The sequence below is a fragment of the Selaginella moellendorffii genome, unplaced genomic scaffold, assembly GCF_000143415.4.
Source record: "Selaginella moellendorffii unplaced genomic scaffold, v1.0 SELMOscaffold_9, whole genome shotgun sequence".
NCBI lineage: Eukaryota > Viridiplantae > Streptophyta > Lycopodiopsida > Selaginellales > Selaginellaceae > Selaginella > Selaginella moellendorffii.
The window spans coordinates 1,000,114-1,006,113 of record NW_003314270.1 but is presented as its reverse complement, the minus strand read 5'-3'; positions in this window follow the sequence as shown (position 1 = coordinate 1,006,113).

Genomic DNA, 6,000 nt, shown 5'->3' with positions numbered 1-6,000 from the left:
GTTAGCTCTGCGGTCGAACTTGATTTCAGCTGGGGCTCACTTCCAAGAGAAACATGCTGAGAAACGAGAGGGGAGGCGCCCGTGAACCCTAATCCTTGTCAAGCAACAAGACAGCCACTGTTTCGAAGACAAAAAAACGAAAGGAATGCTTCTTCGTTTTTTGTTTTGGAGGGGTTCTCCTCAAAGAGGAAATCCCCAAAAGAGGGCTGGGTAGCTGGTCTTCGCTCCTGCTTGTTAGTAGTTTCACACAATCGAAAATCCTACATCTAAGTGTGGGGCAGCCGGGGGCTTCGATTCCCCGACTTCCTCTCGCTTTGGCCGCCTCAACGTACTGTACAAAACAGTAGCGACAGCCCAAAACGAATACTGAGTAGCCACGTTGAGAATGGGCACCCACCAGTGTGCATTTTGATGGTTTGAGAAAAAAATAACGCCTCCCAGCGCCGCCGCCAACAGCGAAACCCAGCCCCAGACCTACCCTAAACACTGGCCTTTAGATATATTTCTACAGCGTCTCAGATTAAATCCGACGGCTATGAATTGTTTAGATCTAAGCTACTGAAGCATTATGCAAAATGCACGGTTAAATAAAGAAACCCATTAAAGGAAATGTGATAATAACTATTAACTCATAAAGGTTGGAGCAAAGTCTAATACTGATTAATTTCTAGTTTAAAGCGGAAATAACCAAACATGTCTACTTTTTTAACTTTTAATGTTTTTTGCCTTTTTAATTTCACCTAAATTTCACCTAAACCACCATCCATTAAATTATATTTGAAATTTTCAGAGACGTTGCAATTACTCTCATATGCTTGTTGCCAAGACCATCGTCGTGCAAAGTAGCTATACCCACGGCAGATACCTCTTCCCATTTTAGCAAAACAGTGCCCGTTTCAAGAATCCGATGCGGTTGGACTTTTTGTAGTCACAACAGCATGCTTGTCCTTCTCATTTTTGACATGTTGCAGTCGTTGCATTGATCGAACACACTCCAACGAGTTCCATGATGGCATCCTGCAATTTAAGCTTGTCGAAATGGCATGCTCATTCTGGGCAATGCAAGCTGCATATCTTTCCACCGAAAGAAGCCAGAAGAATGGGAAAGTGAAATCACTCTCAGTAACTCCAATCCCAGGCGACCTCATCGAGAGACCTCTCGATGAGTGCAACCGAGCAGAGAGACTCCTGGCACGAACAATGCTTCTTGCATGTAACTCCACTTGAGGCATTTCTCAAGATTGAAAAGCAATTTGAAGAAGCTTGAGTGATCCTTGGTCGTTCTCAAATTCTAGAGAGCTCCTTCTCCCAAGCAATCACCTGAGTTTTCAGATACATGGGGAAACAAATGGGTTGGCACTTGCCGGAAAAGAAACAACTTCTGGAATCGCCTCCAAGTCAGGAGGTTCTTGGCGCAGCAGCTTTCAGATTGCATCGTTCCACAGTCAAAAGAAGATCTGGGATTTAGCAGAATAGAAGCCCTATCCCACGTGCCCAAAGCTCTTCGCTTATTACTTCTCTGGCCTCACACCCTTAAATATCTCTTGGGAGACACCAGATAAACATGGCAACAACTACAGATAAGATTAGCATGGTCCCTTAATGGAGAAATGGTGCGAAATTTTTTTTTTCCTTGCTCCCATGTAGACTTGCAGATCCATCTTGTTAGCATTCATGTATGCTTGTTGGATGCCAAGGTGGTTTCTTCTTTGGATTTCTTGTTTATGGGACTCTGCCTAAGCCTTGGGGAGCATTTCTCTTTTATTCGAGCAAATGAATGGTTGCCAAGGGCAGCCTGATACGAATCCTGATTAGAATATATTAAATCCTTAGCATCAACCCCAAGTTTTGTTAAGAAGACATGGCATAAAATGGCAGGAAACAAGAGTATGTTTATAGGTACATAAATGCTTTTATAGGCTTTGCTTCAAAGCTATAGGATTAGGACAAGTCAAAGTAGCTCTATTCATCATGGGTTGGTTACATTGATTGCTACATAGGTGAGTGACTATTGGTGGGCTTGTTAAAAAGTTTGTAAGAAATTACTAGCTTATTTGTTAAAGATCTCTCCTTTCATTTTGGTAAGAATTCTTTCCACACTCTTATCTTGAAACCAGTTTTATACTTTCATAAGCAGCTCACTCGAAAACTTGCCTTTTTTTTCTTTTGTTTTTCTCTCATCTTCTTGTCCTTCTAGAGGCTAGAAAGCTTACTTTGAAAAGGGTCCCTTGTTTAATGATCATTGCGTACATGTCCTTGGAAAAGACCAATTAAGTGCAGCAAAGATTAGCCATCTCTTCAATTTGTATGTGTCAATATTGTATGATTTGTAGTCTGTAAGTATTGAGTTGCTTTGATGTGGTCAGCAAACGTGGTCACACATCAAAAGCAAGTGTACGATGTTACTAGCAGCACAATTAAAGGAATTAGTGGAATGCTCTGATTCCTTATATGAGGAAGATGTTTCCAAAGATTGGGAAACTATTAAGAGCCTTGAAAGATTCATATAAAAAAGATTTGCTAAAAATTCTAGATTGGCTTTGCTTTTATATTATAGATAAAGATATGGTCCAATTTTTTTTCAGTGCTCAATATGGTGTGTAAGGAATATACTAAGATTATCCAGACATATTTTAGGATATTCTTTAATCTAACAGTTTTGATTTTCTCCCTAATTTGTTAGTAATAATTAATATTCTTACTTATCACTAATATAAATCATATTTACCATCCATGAGTACATTTAAAGAAGAATTATCACATAAATCTAGTTCAAAACTTGAGCTAGAAAATATGCTCTATGAGCAGCTCTATAGTTTTAGCTTTTTCTCACTTCTTCTTCAACTAATTTAATATGAAAATTAACAATTGCACTTAGATTTTCAATTGTTAAAGATTAATACTAAAGGTTCTTGTGATTAGTGGTCACATAGGAAGAATCTTCAAGGAAATAACACTAACCTTCAAAAGGGTTTACAATTGTAAACAATTCTTTATTGAATATGTCATAATCAATTTTTGTAGTGTACTTTCAAGAATAGACTAAACTCACTATTTAATCCCTTCTACAAAAAGACAACACCTAAAACAAAATCTGAAGAATTAGCCTGAATAAAATATAACTTCATGTTGTTTAAATAGATGGAACTAATATAAATTTTAGGAGATCAATAGAAGGCTAAGCAACATAAAACCATATAAAAGGGGCATCTTTTATAACTAGCCATATAAAAGGGGAATGAAACACTGATAAAAATTTGTTGGATATCATAAATAGAAATTGGGTGTTGCCACTCAAAAACAGTGGAAACCTTTGTAAGATTCATAATGATACTACATACAGAAATGATATAGTCTAAGATCTCCACTGAATCTTGATAAAATAAATATTTCTCCAACTTTACAAGAAAGTTGTATCATCAAAGACACTAGAGAACAATGTTAATATGATAATGGTGCTTTTCTTAAGTTCCAAAGAAGAAAAGAGTGTCATTAAGATAGATGACAATAAAAAGATTATGAAAAATGTTATTTGCCATATGTTGGAAAATAATAGATGTGTTGGTCATACAAAAAAATATCACTATGTACTCAAAATGGCTATAATAAGTAGGAAAAATTATTTTCTATTCATCACCCTCCCAAATGTAGATATAGTTGTAAGCGCTATGTAAGTCAATCTTATTGATGAACTAAGCCTTAGAGAGCTACTTCAACATCTCAAGGATTAATGGATGTAAATATCAATTGAAAATGATGACTTGGTTTAGATTGTAGTAATCAACCACTAAATAAAAAGACCTGTCTTTTCTAGACTCAAAGAAAACAGATATATCAACTAAAAATTCAAAATACTGAATAAAATCTTTGCCTATATAATAAACTTTACTAATGAAAAATTATAAATAAGACCAAATGGTAGAGATTTCCCCTCCACAAAATTAATAAAGCAATTATAAAGTTGATATGGTGGCAAGATATTAGCTCTTCTTTTATCCATCCTCAAAGTTGGCATACTTTGGAGGGAAGAATAAATTTGATCATAATATATAAAGTTGCAGCTGGATGAACAATAATTACAAAGATAGAATAAAGATATTGATATTTAAAGAAATGTGAGAAATTTGGATTGGAAAAACAGGAAAAAGACTTAAAGAAAGGGAGAATTATCCAATTAGTATCTTGTCACTTCCAATCCACTGATCACATGCTTAAACCAAATAAGATTAAAAATGATGAAAGCTTTTGGGATAGAAACAACATTAAAAGTGATGCTATGACAAGTCCCAAAAATTATCACCTTCATCAACTCAATCTCGTGTGTAATGAACCTAAAGGAGATTTATTAATAGTCTACCACTTCAACACAAATTGAATATTGTGCTAGTTGAAAGAGAATGCCACAAGAAAGTGCAAACTTTTTATCAATAAAGTTTACATTAGCATTGATGTCATCTAAAACTCAAAAGGAGAAATCAGATTTAATGGACTGAAAGTGAGTAATGATATAGAAATTCTTAAAGATCTGTAAAGAAAACATGGAACCAATATAAAAAAAAGAAAACCCTTAATTAGACTAAATTTTTTTTTTTCTAAAATTATGTATGTTATATTTACTGTAAGAGCCTTAAAGCATGCACAAAGATGAAGATATTGTTTTTTGAAGTGGTCTAGCCACAATATATATGAAGGTGGTTTTTGATCTAGTGTCATCATTTATCATAAAAAAGATATTGTTGATGTCTGGCTCCAATCTCCATTGCTTTGTTTATATGTTGGTTGCTCTAAATTTGGGGCCATTAAAAAAATAATAAATTTTGATAAATATGCTCAAATCTTGTTCTTACAATTGATTATTACAATAAACAATAAGGCTAATGGTAATTGTAAGAGATATTAGATCTGGATGAAAAAGCATAAGACCTTTTGAGACTAAAGTAAAAATGTTTTTTTAGGGTTGCATCATCCTATGAAATATCAGTGGTGATCATTTGGAACTCTAATTCATAAGTGGATACAAACTTGGAACTTTAATGCAATTGTTACAATTTATTTTTTGTGGTGCATTCTTGATTAATATCACTAAACATACTAGTGAATTATTGAACAAAGAGATTGAAATCTTGAAGATAAGATCATTATTTTCAAAAAGGGCAAAGAACAAAGAAATAAGCATCCCAGTAAGAAAGAGATTTGATTAGGCCCACACAAGAAGTCAGAATGGAATATTAGTCACTTCATGGTGATTCAAAGCCTAACTTTATTAAAGAAGCCTCAGAACTTAAACCATATACCATCAAACTTTATTAGCATACCAATCTTTAACTCTGAATTAAGAAGTTGTTGTTGGTTTTGAATAATTTACTAGGGTTGTGGGTGAAGTTCCATATTGGATTACTCTAATGTTTGATATAACTTCCACAGAATATTAATATTTGACTGGAATTGAAAAAAAGAAAATTACAAAGCCAAAGTGTTCCAACTGAGGAAATAAAATAAACTATTAATAAACTATTAACAATGGAAAAGAAAAGATGAATTTGTATTGAATAGTCTAAATATAAAAATTATTTTTTTTATAAAGGATCTAAAAACTAAATTGGTCCAACCCCTAGCTAATCCAGAAATCTAATTTGGATATGAATCAATGCTAATCCTAAATGTGTGCATAACAAGTCTTGAGTTCAAATCCTATGAGGAAAAGTTTACAATGGAATTCCTAGCATAGCCAATAAGTGGTAGATATGTGATAGATAGAGCTCTCCTTTGTTATATAATACATATAGTTATTTTAAATTCCATTATCATAATGTATATGAGTGATTGTCATTTGTGTTCTAGTTTATTGAACGTTAAGAGTGCTTCAACACTTTCTATACAAGCCAAAATAGTCTAACCAGGGAGTTTGAAGTTTACTAGATTAATTGATTAAATAATATTCTAAATAGAAATTATAGGATATTTATTTCTATTTAAACTTTGACTAATTTCCAGAATATT